We start from the raw sequence: 12234 nt of genomic DNA, 5'->3' as shown, positions 1-12234 counted from the left end.
GATGGAAAGAAAGGCACAGGAAAAATTTCGAATTAGTAAATTTCAACTTTACGTTTGATCGATGATCGTGAAAGATCGAATAGATTTCCTTTTCAAAGTACACAAATACTTTCCTACTTTTCTTACCATTCTAACCTTAAACTGATTTCGATTGAAAGCTTCATTGCAAGATCTTTGTTGAACGATGTCAAACATCTTCAAATTTAAAAATTACAATATTAGAAATATATGCACATGTTTTTCACATCCAGAAGTGAGTATTTTAGAAACTCAACTATATTCTAATCAAAATTGACTAAGACTTTTCAGTTTATCAATGATTTCCATAGGCTGTAATGGTAATAAGAATGCACGCGGGTTTCCTTTTGGTTCAGTTCTCTTGTAGCATATACTTAACCCCTCTTGGCCGTAGTTCTTTAAACGACTCTAAACACAATTCAGATTTTAAATGCTACTTTGGGATAAGACAAGACAAAGCAGATGCGCACACACACACACATACACACACACATATACGAGACATCCACCCACCTACACACACTTGCACACATAATAATAATAATAATAATAATAATAATATTCTTTATTTTTATACATATTCTCTCCATATCGAAATTTGTAGCGCCTTTTATGGGCACAAACTTTTTTTTCAAGTAAACTTCTATGTAATTTTTCATAAAAAAAAACACAAAAACCAAAAGGAACTCTTCTGTTTCAAGACTATCGACTTGACTATACTCTAGATTATTTTCAGATAGATTGTGATTATCAGAAATTATCAAAGCAGTTGGTATGCAATCTTGATTTGTCTTGATTCATATCGAGAATTCATTTTAAGTTTCTTCAACATGTGATAAGAATCAATATACTCGCATACTGTCTGTAGCAGAAGGGTATCGACAAACTTGAAGAAAACGAAAACAAGGGAGAGCATAAAAGTTACATATGTAAGTACATATATGTTTCTTACATCTTTCTTCTACCCTGTCCCTGTGTGTCAGGGCTACAGCCACTTCCCCTGCCCGGGCTCAGCCTTTCCGCCACTTTCCTTTTTTGCATATTGTGTTTGTTATTTTCTGATTTTAATGCGGCATTTTGTGGTTGCAAAAGGAGCCAGGAAAAAACAAAACAAAAAAAAAAACAAGCAACAGCAAAATCCACAAAAAGAAACATTTTATGACATAATTTTTATTCCTCTTGCTGCTGAGAACAAAAAAGGACTAACTGACACATCGATGACCTGGCAGGTGCTTCAAGTTCCCTTCAAGTCTCCCTCTGTCTCCCTCTGTCTCTCTCTCTCTCTCTCATTCAGTCTCTTTTACTCCTATTTCTGGTCCTTGGATTTGGATTCTGGTTTTCGGTCTCGGTTTAGGACTTACATTACCATACTTATATTCGTATGTATGGCCATAAGCTGTGCGCCTTTGTGAATTGTAATTACAAGCATGTAACCTAATGACACGCCTCCATACTCATAAAGCTCCCGTCCACCGCCTACCGACTAACGCCTACCTACATCTACATACAAACCGCCTCCTCCACATTGCTGGTATATGCTTCATATTCTTCTCCATCCCTTCAAATGCGGCTTGTAAGTGGAAAATGTTGTTAAAACAGAAAAAAATGACATCCCTGTTGAATGAGGATATGCTTAAAAGAGTTTACACATTCATATTAATTTTTTTTTTGTTTTTCTGGTTTTGGAAAAGCGGCTCATTATACGAGTTAATGTTTCTCAAAATATTTTGTATTTTCACTTTTAGTTTTCCATTCCTTTTTCAGCAATGCCTAATAAACTTTTGCAACTTAACTTTTCATAAACTTTGTATTTAATTTCTTAATTAAATTTTCATCTATTACCTTTTTTAAGTTCTATTTATTTTGAAAGCCAATTTAAGATGACATAAGTTATTGGGAAGTGGCTATTTGTCTTCTTGGCAACAATCGATTGACCAATTGTCTCTTTTATTTTGACAGATTTTCTTTGTGGCACTTTCGAGGTGATGGACCATGGCTAACCGTGGCAATATCCAATCCTCTTAAGCGATTGGGAATCCAAAGCATCCAAATGGTAAATTGCATTTCTATAATGAACTTTGCCCCTTCTGACAATGAGTGTGGGGGGGGGGGGAGGAATACAATTTCTAGACATATGGTTAGGTTATTCAGATGTCGCCAACATTTCTCATCACTTCCTGTACTTTGCATCTTTCGCCTCATTATTTCTGTGGTCTGTTTTGGTTAATGTGTCTTTTTTTCCCCCTCCCTTCAGCTACAGTTGCCAGTTGGCTTTGCGTGTCTTTAAATACCCTTAATTAAGTGTAGGGTATTATCAATTGAAGCATAATTCTGAGAAATATATATTATTTTAAATTAATTTTTTAATGTTTTCCAATTTTTTGTGCTCCAAATTTTACTATCTTATTTCTTAGCTTAGCTTAGCATATTTTTTGTTTTTTTTTATTTCTTTTTTCGAATTTAAGAGTATTTCAATTTCGGACTATTTGTAGTTTTGAATTTTATCGTTTTTTTTTCATTTTTTTGGGTTTCATTTTTAATGTTTCTTTTTTTGTTTTTTGGTTGAGTTGCTCTTTAATGTGTCACCGTAGACATCCATTAAAACTTCATACATATTGCGGTTATTTTCAGAGCGAGGCGAAAGGACCTCCAATTCTAACCTCTCTTGCCCCTTTCCATCACTTTTCAAAAACCCCAAACCCCGAATAAATCTGATTTCGAAAATGGAATACAGAGTGAGGAGTTGAACCAGTGCATGGCGTGATGGAACGGCGGGGCGAGACGGGGAGGGCATTGTGGATTTTTGGTTGGGGTCGGGTTGGGGATGGCTGTTCCGAGGAGTAGAACAAATAACAGAAATTAGATGAGCTCAGCTTCCAGTTTCCTAGCTACCGAGTCCATCTGTCAAACATCGTACTCGGTGACAGTTTTTGTGGCTTTTTATTGTTGTTGTTGTTGTTTTTGTTGTTGAGGAGTCCTGTTGATGATGTTGTTTTTGAAGGCACTGTTGCGGGCGGGGGCGGAGGTGGGTGTACGGGGGGTGTGAGGGTTACAACATGTTAAAATATGAGCACATTTCACTGCGTGTGTATACGTGTACCACATGTGGTTCCTCTTTCATTTCATCTACGTATAGTAGAGTGGAGACCACCCACTCAAGCCACCTAAAATTCTTCGCACTCCATCCAGCCCCATCCCAAGCCATGCCAAACCCCCCACCCCACCTCACCCTGCTATTCACTCCATCCGGTATCACTTTGGCTTTTTCATCTACCTGGGGTCTGCCATATGTGGCCTTTTATTACGATTATGATTACGTGTAAGTGCAGGATGAGTTTTTTCTGGAGGGAGGGGGGTAGAGAACACACAGGAATAGGGAACAGCTGCCAGAATCAATATACTTACCTTGCCATCGCGAACACTCCTCGGCCCCCCTCATCTAACTCTCCTACTCTGTGTCTCTTTTGTCTCATTATGCTAATCATAATCATTAGACGGAGGGCAACGCAGAGAAATAAAAAACGAGACCCAATCGCAGCTCGCACAATTTGTCACGCTGACATGAAACACAATGGAACGCCTTTTATCGGCCGCAAAAGATCTTTAAAATCACCAGAAAAAAACAAAACCGAAAAACCAAAACCCAAAGACAAAAAAAAAAAAAAATGAGCAGACCCAAAAACGAAACTACAGCACGATAAAGCGAAAATTAAAACAAGTGTGTTGGCAGTCGAGGTTATGGGGGGAAAACAGATATCTCTTCGATTTTCGAAAACTTTATCAAGAGCCGAGAATACCCTCTAATAATGGAAGGGAGAAATATTTCACTTTCTTTGGAAAACAACTCATAACTTTTATACTTACACCTAATAAATTTTATGTTTTTTAAATCGAATTCGATTAGTTGCAAAACTTAAATAGATTTAATTGTCGAAATTTTTATTTATTTTATAAATTTTATTTTAATACTTGTTTCCATTGGCTATCAACTCTAGTGTCCATATTATACTCTATTCAATCTTTAAAATCGAAGTGAAAGATAAATGCAAAATATGTTCATTGGTCGGTTAGGCATTAAGACCAAAGACTCAAAAACTTTGGACAAAGACAAGTTCTGTTTGGGCTGTTGTTGTTGTTTTTGTTGTTTAATGGCCACAATGTCGGCGTTGGTGAGATGTGCTCATTGATAATCATAATCAAGCTAATGATGCGGCAGACGATAAGCCTGGAGTCGACTGGACTGGACCGGACTGGTAGCTCCACTTGCAGCTCTAACTTCTTCTTCGTGAGTAACGAAACATGTTTGAAATGGTCTTAACGATGATATAGCACTCCACTTCAGTTCAGTCCAGTCCAGTCCAATGTGGACCAGTTCCCAATTGATCGCATCTAGCAAAGTGACGATATCTTTCAATTGGCTCCCCGGCAAGATTCCTCAATACTTCGTCTCTGCTTAAGCCAAGTCAAGCCAATTACCCGACTATTTCATTTTTTTTTTTGTTCTCTTTACTTTTGGTTGTGAGAAGAGATAGAACGAAGGATTGGTTGCTACTGCTGCTCATCGAACTGAAGTCGTCTTAGAGTTTTGGCTAATGAGTGCAATTTGCTTCTTGTCTTGGGCTACTAAATGCTCGCATTAGTTTAGATAAATAGCTTAATTAATACGTTTTGTTTGCATGTCTCTCTGTCTGTCTGTCCGTCTGCCTGTTTGTCTTTTTGTTTGTATACTTGTATATATATATATATGGATAACTATTTTGCCCAATGGCAGTGGTCAAAATCGCGCGCAGTCTGCCGGCACAATTACAAACAATAATGAGAAGCAATTATTAGCCTAATGGCATTGTTTGATTTCCGTACTGCACTCTTGGGGTCCAATTGGACCACAACTTCCACTGAGTAAGTTACATTTATACAAATATATGTACATACACATATATATTAACTAAACATATATATTACATATACATATACATACATATGTACAAACATGGACTGCCAAAGCCGCTAAGTGGGCAATATTTGCAAAAGGTCAGTCCAAAGTGTTAATGTGTTTTGGTTGGCTAAGGGCAAATACTTGTGGATAGATTGTCCGCAATTACCGCTAGTCTCTAAATCTCTAAATAATTCTCTAAGGTCAAAAACCAAATGGAAAAAACACAAAAAGACTTTAACGTCCATGACAAAAGTTCTCCAAGTTCTGGGAAAATCACTAATGTGTACATTTGATTCACAATTCTCCAAGCTAAACTTTGAATAAAGAATAAGACTTTTTTGGGCAACTCTCCATATCTACACGAAAGTTCAACTTTATCCACTTTTCCTGTTCAAAACTTTGAATTGTCTCCACAATTTTAATTACAATATCAACAATGCGAAGTTTATTCTCTTAAAAACTCTCATGCTCTCCAAAGTCTCTACTCTATGGAGTTAAGACTCATATTCTCATCTATCTTTACTACTTATAATTTGATTTTTTTCTAAGGCTACTTACTTTTTCTTTTCAATACATTTTATTAAAGTCTCCAAAACATTTCATTGGAATGTAGTTCAATACTTCCTTATCAAGTTTCAGTCATATAGATCTGAAGTCGTCCAAATGGTATATAAGAACTACGAAACGCTTTTTCAATTGTCAACGTCTTCAAAACTCTGCACAAGTTGTCAAGTTCGGAAAAATCAAGTATTTAATCAATAAAAGTAATGGTTTTCCATGTGATGAGAAAAAATCTCAAAATTTCTCCACACTTAATTACTTATGCTGCATTTCCTTAGAGTTGACTTGCAATTTAGCTATTACGCTACTCAAAACCAATTCAATTCCATATATTTTCGATTTAATTTCCCTTTTTATACCATACACCCATAGGGTGAAATGGTATATTAAAGTCGCCAAAATGTATGTAACAGGCAGAAGGAAGCATCTCCGACCCCACAAAGTATATATATTCTTGATCAGGATCAACAACCGAGTCGATCTAGCCATGTCCGTCTGTCCGTCTGTCCGTCCGTCCGTCCGTCCGTCCGTCCGTCCGTCTGTCCGTATGAACACCTAGATCTCGGAGACTATAAGAGCTAGAGCCACCAAATTTGGTATGTAGACTCGTGTAGTATGTATAGTGATCAAGTTTATTTCAAATTTTTGCCACGCCCCTTTCCGCCCCCGCAATTTAAAAAAAACGTTTATCTCAAAAACTATCCTAGCTAGACACACCATATTTGGTATGTATATTCGCTTAGTAAATGCACACATTTTGTATGTGTAAAAATTTTGCCACGCCCTTTTCCGCCCCCGTAATTTAAAAAACTTGATTATCTCCCGTATTTTTTTACCTTATGCAATCAAATTTGGCACACTTAAATTTAGTACTAATATCTAGCAAAATACCAAATTTGATCAAAATCGGACAAAAAACAGTTATGCATATAAACGTTTTTCCATAAGGCCGGAGTTGGCCGTTGGCTGGTGGGGGCGCTAGGGTGCTCGTATGATTGAGTGAGTGAGTGTGAAAATGCATTTGTTTAATAAAGTTGAAATATTTGCTTTACTGGTGTATGGTATACCTAAGTCGGCGAGACGACTTACTTACTTCATTTTCATTTCATTTCTGTCCCAACTCTCTGCCGGGCCTTAATGACTGCCCTAGATAGAAATTTTTGAGAAAAAACAAAAGCCATGCCGGCCGACAAGCGAGCAACCGCCACAGACAACAACAACAATAACAACGCCACCGACAACGCCCCCATATTGACCGTGACTAATGCAAAATACCTTTGACTATGCCTCACAGTGCCTCATAAACACCTCATCAGTGATCATTACCAAAGCCTTCTACGAACGAAATTAGAAATAAATAAGCCGACGATGGCCGAAACGCAGACCCAAAAGAAATGGAGAAGAGGTAGACTAAAAAACAAAAAACCAAAAAATGTCTCAATAAATTTCAGACCAACAACGCCGACGCAGCATAGAAAACGTTCAACTGTCTGTCTGTCTGTCCGTCTGTCTGACGGACCGATCATCATCATCATCATCATCAACATCAACGCACTGCAGCTCTGCGATAAATCTCTTGGCCGATCGCAGCTCGTTAAAAAAATTAAATTAATAAAACTTAATTTGCACACAGACACCGAACCGATGATGATGGCTTGAGAAACTAAATCAGACCAAATATAAGACAATGCATTCCCTCCCGCCCTCTCTTTTTTCCCCGCATGTTTGCCCATGTCAGAAATATGGCAAATGACCAAATCAGAGCTCCAAATTAGCTGCCCACCAATTTTTGGCAGTTTTTTTTTTAGTTTTTTGTCAATTTTCTCTTGAGCTTTATTTGATACCCTGTGTACTCTAATTGTAAGACCAAAAAGGGTTGTTTGGCATATTTCGAGGCCTATTTAAATTACCTAAAGATAAAGCTAATTGATATTAATGAACATCATTATATAACTCATCTCATTGTACTTGATAATAGAGGGTATACGAGAATTCGCTATCAAGTTGAAAATCTTTACTTTTTGAGGGCGTTTATGAATTGTGTTGACGGGTCGGAGATGGTGCCACCGCCGCCACTGACGATGCCGCTTCTGATAACGATCGATTTGGCGCTTTTTATTTTTATTTTGTTTCCTTTTTATTTTTATTTTATATATATATTTTTTTGGTTTTTGGGTTTTGTTTCGGCTTTTAATGTGTCAAAAGCAACGCCAAAGTCGCCTTCAATGAGATGGCGGCATTGATTTGGGGGCGCGAGCATGCGTCTCATTTTTTTTTTGTCTGAATTGAAGGGATGATAAATGATGAATGACAAGGCAAGAACGGTATGGGATGATAGAATGGGATTTGTATCCACATTTCAAAAGGAACACACAATTCCTTGAAAGGTAATCTAGGTTTCTAGGTAACAGTCTGTTCAAGACACTTTATATATACTTAATTTCTTCTGCAAATTAATATTCCAATGATATGTACAATGTATCTGAGAAATACTTGGAATAATTAACCAAATCAAAAACCAATATGACAAATTATTAGAAGTCTTGGTTATTAGTCCCTTGACTTAGTTTAAAGCAGATTTAACCGTCAAAATTTATTATCAGCAGACTCTGGAATAGAACTAGTTGAGAACTACAACTAAATGAAACAAAAAAAGGAAGGCTAAAGCTTACAATAACAAAGTTTATCCGTTTTTGTGGCAAGTTTGATTTGCATTTTTAAAAAACAAATTATATCCATTTGTCCATTTGATGATACTTTAAAGTCTTGTATTATTTCAACAATTAATCCTCTAAAGTTCAAATTTCGAGCCTGGTTTTTGTTATAACTCAAGTACAATAATTCTGAGTAAATTGTTTCATTTGGAGTTTCTTCTTCCTTAGGATCTACATATCCTGATGTGGCCTGCAATTGATTTAGAACCTCTTGAGAAACCCTTCAAAATTTCTCTCAACACACACAGACACACAAGAGATTGGTGAAAATTGTGTCCCTTACTTTCAAGTGACGAGATGGACGATGATTAGGCTGAAGGGATAGGAGGTGGTCGCCTAAGCGCACTTCAATGCCAATTGACAATTATTTTTCCAGAGCCCATAAATTAAGCAAGTTTATGGAGGCGTTTCTCAAACATCCAAAACATGAAAATCAAATTTCCTCGAGCCCACAGAGACAGGACGAAGAGTCGTCCACTTGTTATGGACATTTGTCAGATCGGGTATAACCATTTGAAAAACGAAAAAAAAACAAAAAAAAAAAAATAAAAGTGATGCGTACACTCCAAATCAGTTGCAAATGCGAGTTTTATGTAAAATCCTGACCAGTGCTTCTCACTCAAGTGCCTCCTCCTCATCCTACTCCATCCCATTGTCCTCCTCTTTCTCCTCCTCCTTGTCTTCTTCATTCTCTGTGGCTGTGGCTCTTCGTGTGCAGCAGCTGCACTTATCCTTGTAGATAAAGTGCACACTGCATGGTCCTTCTTTTGAGTTTTGTATTACACACACACACACAGGCACATCCAGGATAATGACAAAAAGGGCCCTGAATGTTGGGATTTGGCTACATTTCGTTACATTCTTCAACGTCTTTTTTTCGTTTCAGTTTTGTTTTTTTTTTTTTTTTGGTTGTTGCGGTATCGATTTCATTGCATGTAATTCGAGTTGCAAGTTCTTCTCTTCTCCATGTTGCTCTTGTTAGGATTTATCCTTTCCTTTGAATTTGTGCCGCAACTTTTTGTTGTTTATTTGTTTTGTCAACATTTGGTCGTCAGTTCGCGTTTTTTTTTTTTTTGGTTTATTTTTTGAAGTTGTCTACAGTTACGCACGATTTTCCATTGAAAGTTTCAGATGAGTTGCCGACTTCGAGCTGCTTCACTTCTCTTGGTTATTTTTTCGGGAATCGAAGCAAGGAAATGCAACTCAATCAAAGACGCTTAAGCGGGGGCCCCACCAACTTGTGTGGCTTTTCTCACACACGCACACATTTTTCACTTGAAGAGAAAAAAATGCGAGGGTCGCTTTGTTGTTAGTCAGTTTTCGTTGGTTCCGTTCAGCCGTTGTGTGTGGTTTCTTTTTGTTTTTTCATTTTTCATTGGGCTGCTCTTTTTTTTTATTGGCTTAGTCGGTCACCCGCTGGTCGCGACCTTCATTTGTCATGCTTGCCACTCTGCTTTCGTAATGAATTTGTTTTACCCAAAAAAACGGAAAACTACCGTGTCTCAGTTTTCGTTTTCCTGGGTGCTGCTGCTGCTTCATGTGGCGTCAGTAACCAACTAACCAACCAACAGACCGTCCGAACGACCGACAGTCTGACCAACCGCCGCGGCGCTTTTCATTGGATTTTCATTAATTTGAGTCCGTGTGTGTTGGTTTTTTGTTTTTTGTTGAAGAGGGCACGTAATTGATTTGTGGTTGCATGCACACATCCTAAGCAAATAAATTGGATTTGAGCCAGTGCAGCAAGTGTTTCTCCCTATCCCTAGAACATGCATTGTAGTTGTAGTGGAGACTAGTGAAGAGTTTGCCTGATGCCAGCCTCACTTGATGACTTAAGTACCTATTCCTTAGTTAGGGCATAAAGAAGAACTTATCTTTCCTCTGTTACTCTAGTGAGAAGATTTTCATAATTTTCTGCTATTTCATAACACTTCTTCACATTGAAAGATAAGGAAGGTGAAGGTTCTTATTTAGGGGGAAGAGAGAAAGTTCGAAAGCCTTGAATAGCCTTTTATGTAGAAGAAAAGTGCAATCACCCAAGAAAACGATAAAGAAAATCTCAATCTCCTTCATGCTCACTCTTATTCCCTTATTCTCCCTGCGATAGGCGAATTTCTAGTCCTCCCCCAGTTTCGTAGAGCAAAGAGAGATGGCACATTATGGACTTTGCCCCATTGGCGACTGTCGTCAGTCGACTGTGGGCTGTGGTCCCTGGGTATAGGTCTGGGTCTGGCGTCAGCTGTCTGCATAAGTCTGATAGTCTGGGACTTTCAAAAGTCAAAAATCTCTGCCCCGTTGGCAAGGCGAAAGTTAAAAGAATTTCCAGCCTATGTCAACGACGCGACGGGAACACACTCCGCTTGGGGATGCCAGAAATAGATACAAAGATCTCGCCCCCAGTCATTGTATTCTCTTCACTTCTTTTCACGTCGGTTTTTTCTTTCCCTCCTTCTTTTGTTTTCTTTTTTTGGTTTTCGCATTAAACATGTCAAATGTTCGTCTCGTCGGCTGCAATTAATATAAGGTGCCTCCACACACAGCGACGGGGGGAGACACACAGAGAGAGAGAGAGAGAGGCAGAGGAAAACGCACCCCAACAAAATTGTCTGGTCAGATCTAAGAATAGATCAATGCTGGATTGTACCCTAAGCTCCTTAGTCTTCCGTCCCGCTTCTTCCTGTTGTTGGAATTCCTATTCTCCGTGTTAATTTGTTTCGCCCCTCTGTGAGCGCAATGTCGCTGCTCGTTTGAGACTTAAGTGGGGATCCAAAGCACTTCAACTCCACCTCCAAATCTCCACATCTTCACATCTCCACCCACCCACCACATCACAAAACCCCACCAACCCCCTCATCATGCCACCTCCCATTCTGTTTCTAACGTTTCTTGTTATTTATTTGTCGCGTCTGTTTGTCATTTTGAGAAAAGCGACCCCAACAACCCCACCCTATAGACTTTTGTCTCTCGTGATATTGGTCTTGAAACATTTTTCAATGTTTCGAAAACGTTTACCTTTGCCAGAGGAATGGGCGGTGGGTGGGGAGGAGTCAGAATGATTATTGATCTTTAGCTAGAGAGACGTGCAGGGAGGGAGGGTTGAGAATTTGACTATTTTCGTCACACACAAAGCCTCCCTATCTATGGACATTTTCAAAGGAAAACAAAAACTAGAAACACTTCCGTTAATGCATTGATATCACGTGTTACATTTGATGACAATTAAACCGAAAAGTAGAAAGCATCTGAAATACAATAAAAACCAAAGAGCCAACTAATTCCCTTCTTGTTTACCATTTTAGTTACATGAGCAAAGCAAATCAATCTTTCAAAGGGGATATATTATAACACAGGATACATACTTTATATATAAGTAATGCGATTACTCATTTTCCAAATTTAGAACACGGAAATAATATAGCTTAGCTACTTATTTAGTTGAAATAATTTAGGAAACTTAAAGTTCTCTTTGATTGTCGGTATTCTTATTATAAAGGTTAATTTTTCCTTATCCCAAGTTAATTATAATTTGTGTAAGGATTATCTGCGATGCATATGGAATGAACTAGTAAATCTTAATGACTATTATCTGGTATGTATATAAGTATTTAAGTCTTCTCTATCTCTTGTTTTTTTCTTATCCAACTTTCAACTCATTTAACTTGGTCCGCTCTTTCAGCTCAACCTACTCCCACCCACTCTCCGTCTCTCTTTCTCAGATTCTACACAACTTGCAATTGCAATTCGCCATTAAAATGTCATGGAATTTCACTTAGAAATGTTGTCGAAAATTTTCTTGGAAAAGAAAAACTTTTAGCTTGGCAATTCTATTGCCAAACGCATTTTGCACTTCAATTGCACGTAAAAATGAAACTGAAAATGAAAATGAAGTGTGCGTATGTGGCTGTGTGTGGGTGTGGGTGTGGATATGTGGGTGTGCGGTTTACTACCCAGAACCCACTCATGTTCGAGCCGCAGTGAAACTGAGGGAAAAGCCGAAACTGCAAA

The sequence above is a fragment of the Drosophila willistoni genome, unplaced genomic scaffold (assembly GCF_018902025.1).
Source record: "Drosophila willistoni isolate 14030-0811.24 unplaced genomic scaffold, UCI_dwil_1.1 Seg143.1, whole genome shotgun sequence".
Lineage (NCBI taxonomy): Eukaryota > Metazoa > Arthropoda > Insecta > Diptera > Drosophilidae > Drosophila > Drosophila willistoni.
The sequence above is the reverse complement of the archived record's forward strand: the minus strand, read 5'-3'. Positions refer to the sequence as shown.